The 13333-nt window shown below is 34.9% G+C and overlaps 1 pseudogene; it reads right to left on the reverse strand.

Annotated features, from left to right (window-relative positions):
• Positions 1 to 537: 537 nt before the first annotated feature.
• LOC102873660 lies at positions 538 to 4199 on the reverse strand (annotated as a pseudogene).
• Between the last annotated feature and the right edge of the window lie 9134 nt (positions 4200 to 13333).

The following is a 13333-nucleotide window of genomic DNA, read 5'->3' on the forward strand; positions in this document are numbered from 1 at the left end:
TCTAGAACCACAGCTCAAAGGCATCAATTCTCCTTCTATCCTCTTTGGTCATTGTCCAACTCTCTGATGCATAACAAGTGATTGCAAAGGCTATGGCTCTGTAGAAATTAAATATTTAGGCATCTAAGTATTGCTGAGTAAAACCTCCCATAGTCAGCCTTCTGAAGGAATTGATCATGTACCTGATGTAACACTATTCTTATATTAACAAGAAGGTTTTAAAGAGATTTAAAGAAAATAAATTACAATGCTTCAGTACAAATGGAGTATACTCTGATTAAATACAATGTCCTCTAAAAATATCTTCATGACAGCGTTTAATACCAGTTAAGGCCAGCAAAATTGCTTTCATTGGTATAATATGACTATGGTGAAAATTCTTTTCTTTGAAATTAATATTTGTTTGGGATTTATGAGCACCGATATTTTTTTTTCTCATAGGCTATTACCAGATGCTGACCACATCCTTTTTGTATTTCTGCCTGAAATAACTGACATAGTTCCTGGTTGTTCTTTAAACTTCCTGAACTGGAGGGGCTACTTCTTACAAGTTTCCATCAATGTGTCACCGTGGTCCTGGGTCCTTTGCTACTTTCTCTCTAGTTAATGAGCATGTGCATCTGATATAGATTTATCATCATTTCTTCTTTGCATTTTCTTCAAGACTTCTTTTGATATTTCATCACTTAGCTGCTTTACCTTTTCCTTATTTGTCCACCTCTTTCTTGCATCTTCTCCTGCTTTACATCGGGCCACACTGCACAGATCATGAGCATTAAATTCATGCAACTTGGGTAACAGATTCTTGCGTAGACTTTGGTTGTAACCAATACTTCACGAAAAATGGTCCAATCAAGTTTAATTTCCTGTTCATGAAGTGCTGAGAAAAGATGAATGTGAACTGGACTTCCACATTTATCCATTGTTCAAAATGTTCTCCCAAAACATCTTCAAGCTACATATTTTAAAAGCCTGCACATAGATAAATGCACTTCAGGCTTGGGACCTTCAAAAGTCTCTTTCGGGTAATTACTTTCCTACGTAAGCTTCCTGATTAGTTCTTGAAGTTGAACTTCTACAGAGATGTTTTTATCACCAGGAAGCTGGAGCTCCACTTGATTTGCATTTTTCAAAAATGACAGTAATGTTTCAAAATCCTTGAATTCTCCAGATTTAGCTGCCAATTCTCAACGTCTTTGTTTTACTTCTTTCTGATACTCTGGATCAAAAGGTCTCATGATGACATTTTCAACAGACAACATTGGAAGAAACAGATCTTCACAATCTGGAGATGCAGCTTTTATTACCGCACATGTACCAGGAGAGGGAGAGAAAATTAAACCATAGACAAACCAGTCTGGTCACATGGCCACTCCTGTCAATGAGCAGTTTAAATAATTTTGTGTAACACATATTATTAGACATCTTAAATTATAATTTGCTATAAACCACATTATTAAATATATTTGCTGTGGAAAAATATTATAATGAATTTAATGCTGAAGTATGAAAATAAGAATATTTATTAAAAATATACTAGCAGTTTAATATGCGGAAATGGGCCTCTTTGAGGCCTAGAGCCCCACTGACCACAGGAGGTGCAAACCCTTGATAAGGGAATGTAACTGATAATAACTTGCCTGTAAAGCTACTCTGTGAATCCTATTAAGGGAATGTAGCTTGTTACTGCCCATGTTGCTAAGAGAGTGTAACTTGTTAATTTTAAAGTAACTGTATGTAAAGAAATTGCTATATTATATGTTAGAATTAAAATAAGAAAATATGTTCAGAACTTGCTATATTATGTGTGAGAATTAAAATAATATGTTAAGAACAGATATTATGTGTTAGAACTAAAATAAAAAATATGTTAAGAGCTTGCTATATTATATATTAGAAACAAAGTAAGAAATATGTTATATGTTAGAATTAAGAAATATGTTAGGAATTTGCTGTTAGAAATTATGTTAAGAATATTTGTGAAAACATACTGAACAGTTAATATGTCCAGTTAGGCCTCTTAGAGGCCTAGGACCACTGACCACAACAGATGTGGACCCTTGATAAGGAGATATGACTAGTTACTATCATGTTGCCAAGGAAACACAACTAGTATTGAACATGATTGGTCAAACCCCTATTGGTATTCAACATGCCCCAGCATGCCCCACATGCCTCACCATAATGTAAAGCAGAGAAGCCAGAGTAGCTAAAACTCTGGTTGTGCCCAGCAACCCTCTTTCTGCACTTCACAATGAGCTAAACACTGGAGATCCATAGGCTCTTTTTAGAGCCAAAGACCTAAAGGCTTTTTTCAGAGCCAAGAACTCTAGCCTACACTGATGAACATGAGCTACCAAGACAGTGGGGGATTCTGCCCACACCAACGGACTCTGGCTACATCAAACTGCTGAACTAGCAGAGAACCCCCATGACTGCACCAATGACCATGATAGGCAAAAGAAGAAGATGAGTTGGGATCCCAGTGTCAGTGAGTGTTTTCCACTGTTGATGAATCAACATGTGATGAATTTATGAATTGCAATGTAGATAAATTGCAATTAAGTCTTTAATGCTTATTATGAATTGATGAATCAATATGTTGTGATGAATTTATGAATTGCAATGTAGATAAATTGCAATTAAGTCTTTAATGCTTATTATGAATTGATGAATCAATATGTTGTGATGAATTTATGAATTGCAACTTAGATAAATTGCAATTCTGCTATGAATTCATTAATTAATTAATAAATTATAATTGGCTTTTGTAATATATCTATGAGTAATTAATTAAGGCTCAAGGCTCATGACACATCACACTGGTAAAGTTGTTTTGAGTCTCTCATTAAGTGGATCTAAATAAGGAAACCTTATAACAACATGTATGGCAAGATACTTCAATGTCAAAAGTACAGATGTCAAATTAGTTCTTAATCTCCAAGATCACAGGATCAGGTATACACTGGTTCCAAAAATCTTTACTGTAGATCCAAAAGCATTTTCCTAAGGAAGTTCTACCAGCTCAGCCACTTCTTTGTAATGCTTCACTCTTTGAAATAGGAACCACCTCCAACATGTCCAACTTTAAGATGGGATTGTGATTTAATTTTTTCACAAAGCCATCATCCCTACCACATATCTGATTCAATTTATTGTCAAAGCTGTTGCAGAAATATTGTTGGAAATGACCTATTTTCTAATTCCAGGTGGAAGTAGCAACAATATTCTCTTTTGTTGATATGTCATCATAGATCTGTAACATGGTGATGTTATTAGCACACCTACTAGAGTGGTAACTTGAATATCATAATCAGGATCAACAGACTCTGCCATCTGGAAGAGTAACTCTTAACTTCATTCTATTGCAATCTGGCCAGTCAGAAAAAAAAAAATCCAAGATGTCTCCAGCCATTTCATTAAAATGGATATCCATCATGACTTTTACAATTGCTTAAATACATGCAGTATTTTCTTTCTCTCATGGACCAATTAAATTGCAGAATTTCTCTCTGACAGGATAAAGTCTTCCAGGGTTGTAAAATATTGAGCTGTTTCCAAGAACACAAATGGCTTGGCTGATTCCATTGTTGCTGGCATCACCACCACCTTTAAATGCTCCATCCTTTTTTAGATCTCTCCTAAAACAACTTCTTTAATAAGTCAAATAAAACGTCTATAATTAAAGTTCTTTCAAGGGATTCATCTAAAATGATAACACTGAATTGAGTAAAATTTGGGTCTTGCAGAATATGTTTCAATAAACATCAATTAGATTGCTGTTTCTTTAGAGCTGCAATTATCAAAATGAATTTGTATCCCAAAGTGCATTTCATTTCTTCAGTAGCCCTCTGAGCAACAGATATGGCAGCTACTTTTTGTTGCTGAGTTACACCAATCATACCATGCTGTGAAAACCCTATTTCATACAGATATTTTGGAAATTGCGTTGTTTTACCACTTCCTCTATTTTCAGTAACAATAAGGAATGTATTGTCTCTCACAGCCAAGGTAAGCTTTCTTCTTTGTTTCTAAATAGGAAAAATTGGAGTAATTCCTCCTTCCTGTGATCTGCATCCTTTCTCTTCTCTATCAGCAATGTTAACAGCTGTGAGCCGTTCTTCTTGAAGGTCTCTTGGCCACTCACCTTCCTCCTGCCACCTTGACTCCCTGCCAGGAAAAGCTGGAAACAAGGACATAGACCTGTCCCAGAGCAGAGGTGAGCACATCCACCCATCCGGGATGATGGGTGGAGCAACCTTTGTTTTATTGATGTTATAATCCATATTGAGATGTAATCTATATTGAAAACCGTAGTCCTTGGTCTTCTGCAAAAACTGTTTTACGTTCTCCCACTTTCAGCAAGGTAAATTGTGACATTGGCATCACCAGATTGTCAATGAGTCTTTCTTCAATCTTAATGCCACATTATTCTTTATAAAGTGCAGGTTTATGAATTACTTGTTCAGCATACAAATTGAATAGGTATAAAGAAAGGATACACCCCTGATGTGCACTCTTTCTACTTTTAAACCATACCGTGTCCCCTTGCTCTGTTTGGACAGGAGCTTCTTGATCTAGTTTTAGGCTTTCGACAAGTATAAGTAAGTGCTCTGGATTTCTATTCTTCTCAATCATAGCCATAGTTTGTTATAATCCACATAGTCAAATGTTTTTGAACGGTAAATAAAAATATAAAAAGACATTCTTCTAATATCCTATGCTTTCAGCCAGGATCCAACTGCCATCAGCAATGTTGTCCATACTCCTGCTCCCAAGAGCTATGGCCTCTTCTAAATCACACTTGTCCTTCCAGTAGTTCTTTGAAAATGTACTAGTCTAGCCATTTTGGGATAATCTTCAGTACGATTTTACTTACATGAGATATTAATGATATATCATTTCCACACTCTGTTGAATCACCTTTCTTGGGAATGGGAACAACTCAGGTTGTCTAGTCATTCAATCTGTCTGTCCATTATTCTCCAAATTCCTTGGCCTAGACTGGTGAGCACATCCAAGTCTGTATGTGTTAACTGAAACATGTCAATTGGTATTTCGTGAATTCCTGAGCTTTTATTCTTTGTCAATGCCTTCAGTGAAGCGTCAACCTTATCCTTCATTACAATTGACTATTATTCATATGGTACTTCCCAATTTTTTTCAGTGTTGATCAATTATTTTTGGTACACTGACTGTATGTATTCCTTCTACCTTTTTCTATGCTTCCTGAATCATTCACAAATTTGCTCACAGCATCTCTCAGGATTGTAATTCAAGGCTCGAATTGGTTTTTCAGTTTTTTCAGTCTGAGAGATGTCAAGTGAATTCTTCCCTTGTTATTCTCCGATTCTAGCTTCTTGCATATTTTGTTGTAATATTTTGCTTTGTCTTCTCAAATAGCTCTTTGGATTCTTCTATTCAGCTCTTTTTTCTGATGTTTCTTTTTTCTTTATTACTATTATTATTATTAATTTTAATGAAAATTTACAGAGATTTTGGATTTCACCCCCCCTCTCCAGTTCACTCTTCTCTTTAAAAAGCAAAAGAAAAAAAGTCATTTCATTGTTATGCAATCCCTCTGCCCAAGTCCACTCCACTATGCAATCTTCATTCTGGACTCCTCTCATGACAATGCTACCTAACTACATATCCCTTTCAAACAGTTCTCTCCCTCATCTGTTTCAATGCAGTATACATTATTTATCCTATCTTTCTCAGCCTCCTCTCAGCCCCATGTCAGTCCCATTTTACAACAATGGCACTATACAATGCTTTTACTTAGACATTTCTACCTTTTGTTTTGGCTTCTTGACATTCTAATGGAATTTTCAGTCTTCTGACATACATTTTGTTTTTTCTTTCTGTTTTGTTTTTACAATGACCTTTTACTTTCTTCATGGGTGATGTCCTTGGTGTCATCCCACAGTTTCTCTAATCTTCTATCATTGGCATTTATCAAATATGTTCTTGAAGTGATTTTTAAATTTAGCTGGATAAGCTCAATGTCATATTTTGGTTCTTGTGAACTGACTAATTTTCTTTTTCTTTAGCTGTCTGTTTCATGGTCGGCACCTGACTTGATTTTTACTGCTGATACTGAACTTCTCCAACAATTATTTCTGCAGAGATATTCGATCTGATTTCTGTGTAGTCCGTAAGGTGATGAGGAAAACTATTGCTATGATGGATTAAAGTCAATCATATATTGATATAGTGCACAAAATCTGATTGGAGATCAGTAAAATGTTTAAGGCAAAACCACTAACACAAGTAAAAATTTGTACAGGAGAAAATATATTGTAGAATCTGATATAAAATAAACATTTAAATATATAGAATGACTTTCATATATTATGGAACAATTTGAGCTTGAGCCTTGAGCAACAGGGTAAGAAATTTGGAAATTTTAAAGGACCTTCAGAAAGAAGTGAATTCTCACTAAAAGTATCATTTGAGCGATGGCATCATAACATCTTTATAAATCAATGATTTTGGCAAGTATTTACAAAGAAAGATTGGAGGGAAAAGTAATTCAATAGATAAATCACTGTAGATGCTATTTCAGGTTTTATAACTTTTCTAAAACAAAGCACTACTTCTCAGAAAAAAAAGTATAATCTTACAGCATTGGTTTGAAGATAAAATAATATTCATGAAAAGTAAAAGATACAGAGTAAACATAACTGTTGTCATTATAAATTAGGTATAGACGTAGGAAAGTCTTGTCAAATTGTAGTTTCTTAAATAAACTTAAAATAGAAGTGTCACATCAGAGGATTTAAATACAAAATGAAATAATACTTGTTAAATACTTTATAAGAAATATATTATTGAATTTGATAAAACATGAACTGATAATTATTTTATTTCTAACCTTGAAAAGCACTTGATTATGTATATATGAAACCTATACTTGAACGAGGAGGCATAATAGAATAGAGCAAAGAAACATGCATCATTCAAAATTGGGGAGGGTGTATGACAGGTATGAGTCTTATCTCCACACCTTTCCAAAGTATAAGTGGAATAGATCATCCTGGAGGCTGGACTCTATGAGGAGGAATGTGACATCAGGATTGGATAAAGATTCATCAACAACCTGCATTATGCAGATGATACAACCCTGCTTACTGAAACTGAGGAGGGTCTAAAGTGCTTGCTGCAAAAGATCAAGGACTTCAGCCTTCAATATGCATTGAAGCTCAACATCAAGAAAACAAAGATTCTCACTACTAGGTTGATTGGTAGCAGTATAATAGATGGTGAAGAGATTGAGATTGTTAACAGCTTCAGTTTTCTTGGCTCTACATTTAACTCCCTTGGTACCAGCAGCCAGGAAATCAAAAGACATAATGCATTGGGAAAGTCTGCTGTCAGGGATCTCTCCAGAGCACTGAAGAGAAATTATGTCAGTCTGGAGACTAAGAGGTACCTGACCAAGGCCATGCTTTTCACAATTATTTGCGATATATCAGAGAGCTGGACAATGTCTAGGAATGATAAAAGGGGAATTGATACCTTTGAGTTGTGGTGCTGGACAAGAGTATTGAATGGACTGCTAGGACAGCAAACAGGTTCATCCTGAAGAGGGTGAAACCAGGCTGCTCGCTGTAGGCAAGGATTCTGAAGCTCCATCTGACATACTTTGGACATGTTGCAAGGAGAGATCAGTCATTGGAGAGGGACATCATGCTTGAGAAGGTAGAAGCATATTACAAGATAGGAAGACCCTCAATTAAATGGATTGACTCAGTGACTGGGTAATGGGAGTAGGTGTATGAGAGACAGTAAGATTGGCTCAGGATAGAGCAGGGTTCAGAGCTGTTGTATATAGAGTTTCTATGAGTTGCAAGTGACTGGAAGGCACAAAATGACAACAATCTTGAAGAACGTGTGACAATGATGTGCGTTCACATTGAAATGGTCAGCAAGTGGATAGAAAACAGAAATCTGAGTAAAGCTGAAAGAAAAATAAAGAGCTATAGATCAGGGAATCATTCATCTGTATGTCATTTGAAGCTTTAAGAAAATATATGGTTGAGTTAGGACAAATGAGATAGAAAGTAAAAGGTAAGAAATCATAAGTTTAAAAGGTATGAATGCAAGTCAGAGGACAGAAGAGAAATTCTCAGGGAAAAAGAAAGTGCCATTTCAAATAATATTATAGCATACATGGGCAATCTATATGTAGAGCTTATATGTAACATATAATATTTGCACATTGTACATCAGATACACAGAAAACAAAAAAAAATCCACTGTTATGTGGGATAACTAAAAGATAAGAATTATTTCATTCTAATTTATATGCCACAAAAGAATTTAGACATTCATTTATATTGTAGTGAAAAGAAGAACGAGTATTTAATCTTTCAAGAACATCTAGAAAAGTTCCAGAGACCACGGGCAATGAGTGAATACTTGTTATTGATTGCATGCTGCTGAGTCAATTCCAATTCCTACCTGCCCTGTATATGACAGAGTATAATTATCCTTTAGGATTTTCTTTACAGAGAAGCTCTTGTGGTTCAGTGGTTAAACACTGTATTCCTCACTGAAAGGCTGATGACTTAACCATCTAGAGGCTCCAAACAAGTGACACTTAGTCACCTTCTTCCATAGAGATTATACCTTTGGAAAGCAAGGTGTTTGATTGTGGTTTAATTTTTGCAACTGTTAGGATTGAATTGCTGACCTTTGTGTTAGTAGTTTAGCACTTAACAGCTGTACTGCCAAGATCCCGTACAGAGACATTATTTATTTAGGGGACTGAAATGATCACTATCCATTCCCATTTCAAAGACAGGGTGATCCAATAGAATGTGGAAATTGTAGAACAATATATTAAACTGCAGGAGATCAAGGACTATGGCTTTCTATATTGATTACATTGCAACATAAAAAAGATGAAGATTTTCACAACAGATCCAATAGGCAACATTATGATAGATGGGGAATGTATATACCCTAAATAAACCAGAACAGCCACTCAAGAAGATATATGCACACCCATGTTTATTGCTGCATTGTTCCCAATAGCAAAGGGTTGGAAACAACCCAAATGCCCAACAACAAATGAATGGATAGAGAAGCTGTGGTATATTCATACAATGGAATACTTTGTAGCACTGAAAAACAAAGAACTCATAAAATATTATACAAAATGCATAACCCTGGAGCATCTTATAATGAGCGAAATATCTCAATAACAAAAAGACAAATACTGCATAATGCCACTGTTATAAAACCAGACTGATATGGGGACAGGGAACTAAAAAAAGAGGGAATAAATAATGGACACTACATTCAGTGACTGGGATAATTGGGATGGGAGTGTCAGAGACAGTGCGATTGGCACAGGACAGAGCGGAGTTTAGGGCTGTTGTACATAGGGTCGCTATGAGTCGCAAGCGACTCGATGGCACATAACAACAACATTTAAATACAAGAAAGAACTATCTAAAAGAAATATATGATTAGGTATTATTTTTATGACAACTGTCCATAATAAGAGGTGCATAAAAAAGTGGACTAGGCAAGGGCGGGGGAGGAAATTGTGCAGTAATGAAAGAATCTTTTTAAAGAGAAAAGTGAATTGGGGGGCAGGTAGGGAGGAAAATGTACAACAATAAATGAATGGAAAACCAAAAAAAAGAAAGAAAAGTATTGAAGCCGTAAATTATTTCATCTTGCTTGGATTAAGAATCAATATCCTTGGTACCAGCAATCAGGAAGAGTTCAGGAGCTATATTTCATCGAGCAAGTCTGCTGTCAGGGACTTCACCAAAATGTTAAAGAGCAATGATATCAGTCTGAAGACTAAGGAGCACAGAATATCCCAAGATCTAGCAAAAGAAAAAACATTTCTTTGAAAAGTGTAGTCATAGTGCTCCTTGGAGGCAAAGATAATGAGCCTTCATCTCTCATACTTTGGACACATTGTTAGAAGTTTTCCTTACAGAGAGACATTATGCTTGGAAGGGTAGAGGATTAGTAAAGAAGAGTAAGTCTCTTAATGAAATGGATTAGCACAGTGACTGTTTCAGTGGGCTCAAGCGCATCAGAAATGATAAGGATATCATAGGATAGGACAAGGTTTAGGTCTGTTGTTCACAGGGTGACTATGAGTTATACTCAACCTGATAGCACTTAACAACATCATCAATTTGGGCCATGTCTGAGAAAAGGGGAAACAAATGTGGAAGGAATCACATTACAAGAGGCAAGAGAGAAGTTTCTGGATAAGAATCTCTATTTTCATTTTGAAAATCTATGTGTGAGATAAAACAAAAGCCAAGAAAGTGGAATAGATTTTTAAAGTAGTGAATAATGCTACTAACAGTTGAAAGTACTCAACCAGATATAATGTTAAATAATAATGGTATGGGATACAAAGTAAAAAAAGATGTCTCACCTAAAGTAAAAATGACTGAAATAATTCTGAAAGTGAACTCTAAATTGAACTTTCACCCTAATTCAAACTTGTTGTTAATTATTAAGATTTTGTGTTTAGATTAAAACTGTAAATCTATAACTAAACTCTATCAAATTCTTTATACTTAATTCTCAGGACTTCAAGTATTCTGGGCAGTGTATGTTTAATAATCTGTTCCAATAGTAGCAGTCATGTTATTACCATGCTATTGTTATGAGACAGGTCAGCAATTCCGTTAGTCTTTATAAAAAATTTAATTGTCTTTTAATAAATTTTTATGTCCAATTTTATTACTCTAACCAATAATATTAAAGTTCACACTTTGCTTTTTCCCCCACATTTGAGTGACTTGAATCACTATACTAATCAGAATAATGGATTTATAGTTTCTATCATAACGCTATTATTTTATGTGATTTATCCTTCTTCTTGGATTTATTATAAGCTTCAGCTGTTGAGGTTTTCATATTTTCCCATTTAAACAATGTATTGACTTCAGTCAATCTCTTTACTTCTTTTTGACTTTTATTTTTTTAAATTTGTTTGCATACAAAATTCATATGCGTTGTTTTTCATTCATATACAGTGTGCTTCACACACTCCTTCACCCACAATACTATCTTTGTCCCACAAAACTAATCACCATTGATCTATGCCCACCACCACCTTATCTTTTCAACTCCCCACTGGATCTTTCCTAATCTCTTCACTCCTTCCTTCTGCCCACCAAACTCGTCAACCTCACCTCATGATTTCCCCTCTGCTAATCCTCAGCCCCCTAAATCCCTTTCCTTCACCCCCTTGGGCTTTGATACAAATATTACTAGTTATCCTTATATTTTTACAAGAATTGTCTTACACAATATTTATCCTTATGAGACTTAGTTTATTCAGCATAATGTCCAGCCTCTCCCATATTAATAATAATAATAATAACCACAATAATAATAATTGGAATTAAAAGTGACATCCACTTCTTAAACAACGTGCCTCCAGAAACTCGGTGAACTTCGATAAATATTGATAGTATTTGAAAGGACTCAAGCCTTTTGTTCATAGGGTCACTGCTAGTCATACTTGACTCAAAGGCAATCAACAACAACGTCAGCAATAATATTATTATGATGTATTAATTTTTAAAATTATTGCTCCATCTAAATTGTTGGCCATGTAAATGTCTTCTGTTAGGAAAGTCTTTGAGGGGATGTTGTTTTATACTCTATTCTACGAACAAACTATAACTCTGCTGTCATTAATGTTCTAGGTTAAAAAATGAAAACACCAAATCACTAAGATTATAAATTCCCAACAGTAAATATTGCTCAATATTAAGTGCTATAGTGAGGATTCAGAACTAATTCTATCTACCTCTGGAGAGCATTTATAGTCACAGGAAAGATGAATGTCAAAATGGTAGTAATCAAAGAAAGGGATTTTAAAGGAGGAATAAATAGGTAATGAGGAATAGAACAAAAACAATCTTTCAAATTACGTGTCTTCTAGCTAAAACCATGCAAATGAAATAGAAACAGGCACTACACAAGTCAATTTCCAGGGGGAAAAAAGTGAGAATAAAAAAAACATACTTTCGGCATTGCTTCATTTGTAAAACCTATAGAAGGTTCAGCAATCCACCATTGCATCACCAGTAATTCTATAAAAAGCTTAAGAAAATATGTGCAATACCTCTAGGACTTGCCATGTGTTTTGTTCCTACTCAACTTTGATAGAAGTTTAAAAAAAAATCCAAGAAAGATTATTCTCTGTTTTGTTAACATCATCAGTGCCCAGATACACTGGTAATGGTTTCCTGAAGCATTATATCTCCAACTGGCACTGTGACATTATCAAAAGTCAGCTTTCCATACTGTGAAACCAGTGCAGCTTTCTTTTGTTTTCCATCATTAATGTTTAGTTTATTTAAATCAGATTCCAGTGTCCTATTATCACTAAAGCATATGCAACATATTGATAAGTAGTGTGGTATAATTCTCTTCCTTGTTCTTAAAATCTTACAGGAAATGTTCCTTGAAATTACTATTCCACATGAAACTGCCTTACAAATGTAAATGTGTAAGCTTTTACCCATACTACACATGTCTTCTAAAAAAAAACAAAACACCAGCTAACGATTTTATGTTCATAGGGTTTTCCATCAAAACATGTTAAACAATAGAAACGCAACCCACAACGATTTTTGTGAAATTAAAAAGATCCTGCCAAGGAAAGCACTAACTTTTCAACAGTGTCTATAGAAACTAGAGAAAATTTGTCTTAAGTCTAAGAACAATTAAATATAGCATATGAATTGCTTTGGGTTATGTGACTGAAAAGTTTATCTTCCCTCCCTCATCAAGAAAAGAAGCTGCAGAAATATTTTAGCACTAACAATTAACCTGCTGCTGAAGTTGGCACTGAATCCCCAAACACACATCCCTTTCCCTCAGACCCTTAATGGAAACTGTCTGTAAAAAATGCTCATTTTCTGCAGGGTAAGACACTGCGAGTAGAGGATTTCACAGTTCATCAGAAGGATTATATCACTTTTGTTCTTTGGAAGAAGTCCAGACTTCATCATTAAGGTGCATACATCATTACACTGCAGAAAGCAACATATGGCAAAATGTCTCTAAACAGCTAAAAATGGACTTTCTGCTAAAAACCTTGGTTGTGAAATAAAACAGTAGACACTCCATGTTCACAAAGTTTGAGAGTTAAAAGTATATAAGATCTACAAATCACGAACTAATACAATCAAATATATTTACACATTAAAGACATTTACAATTAATAAATAGATATGTTGAGTAATGGTAAAGCCAACACACAGTGATTCACTAGAGACTGTTAATAAATGAAGTATATTAATCACTGGTAATGCTGTAAAATTAAAAG

This window comes from Elephantulus edwardii, unplaced genomic scaffold (genome assembly GCF_000299155.1).
Source record: "Elephantulus edwardii isolate Elephantulus edwardi_28Jun2011 unplaced genomic scaffold, EleEdw1.0 scaffold00100, whole genome shotgun sequence".
NCBI lineage: Eukaryota > Metazoa > Chordata > Mammalia > Macroscelidea > Macroscelididae > Elephantulus > Elephantulus edwardii.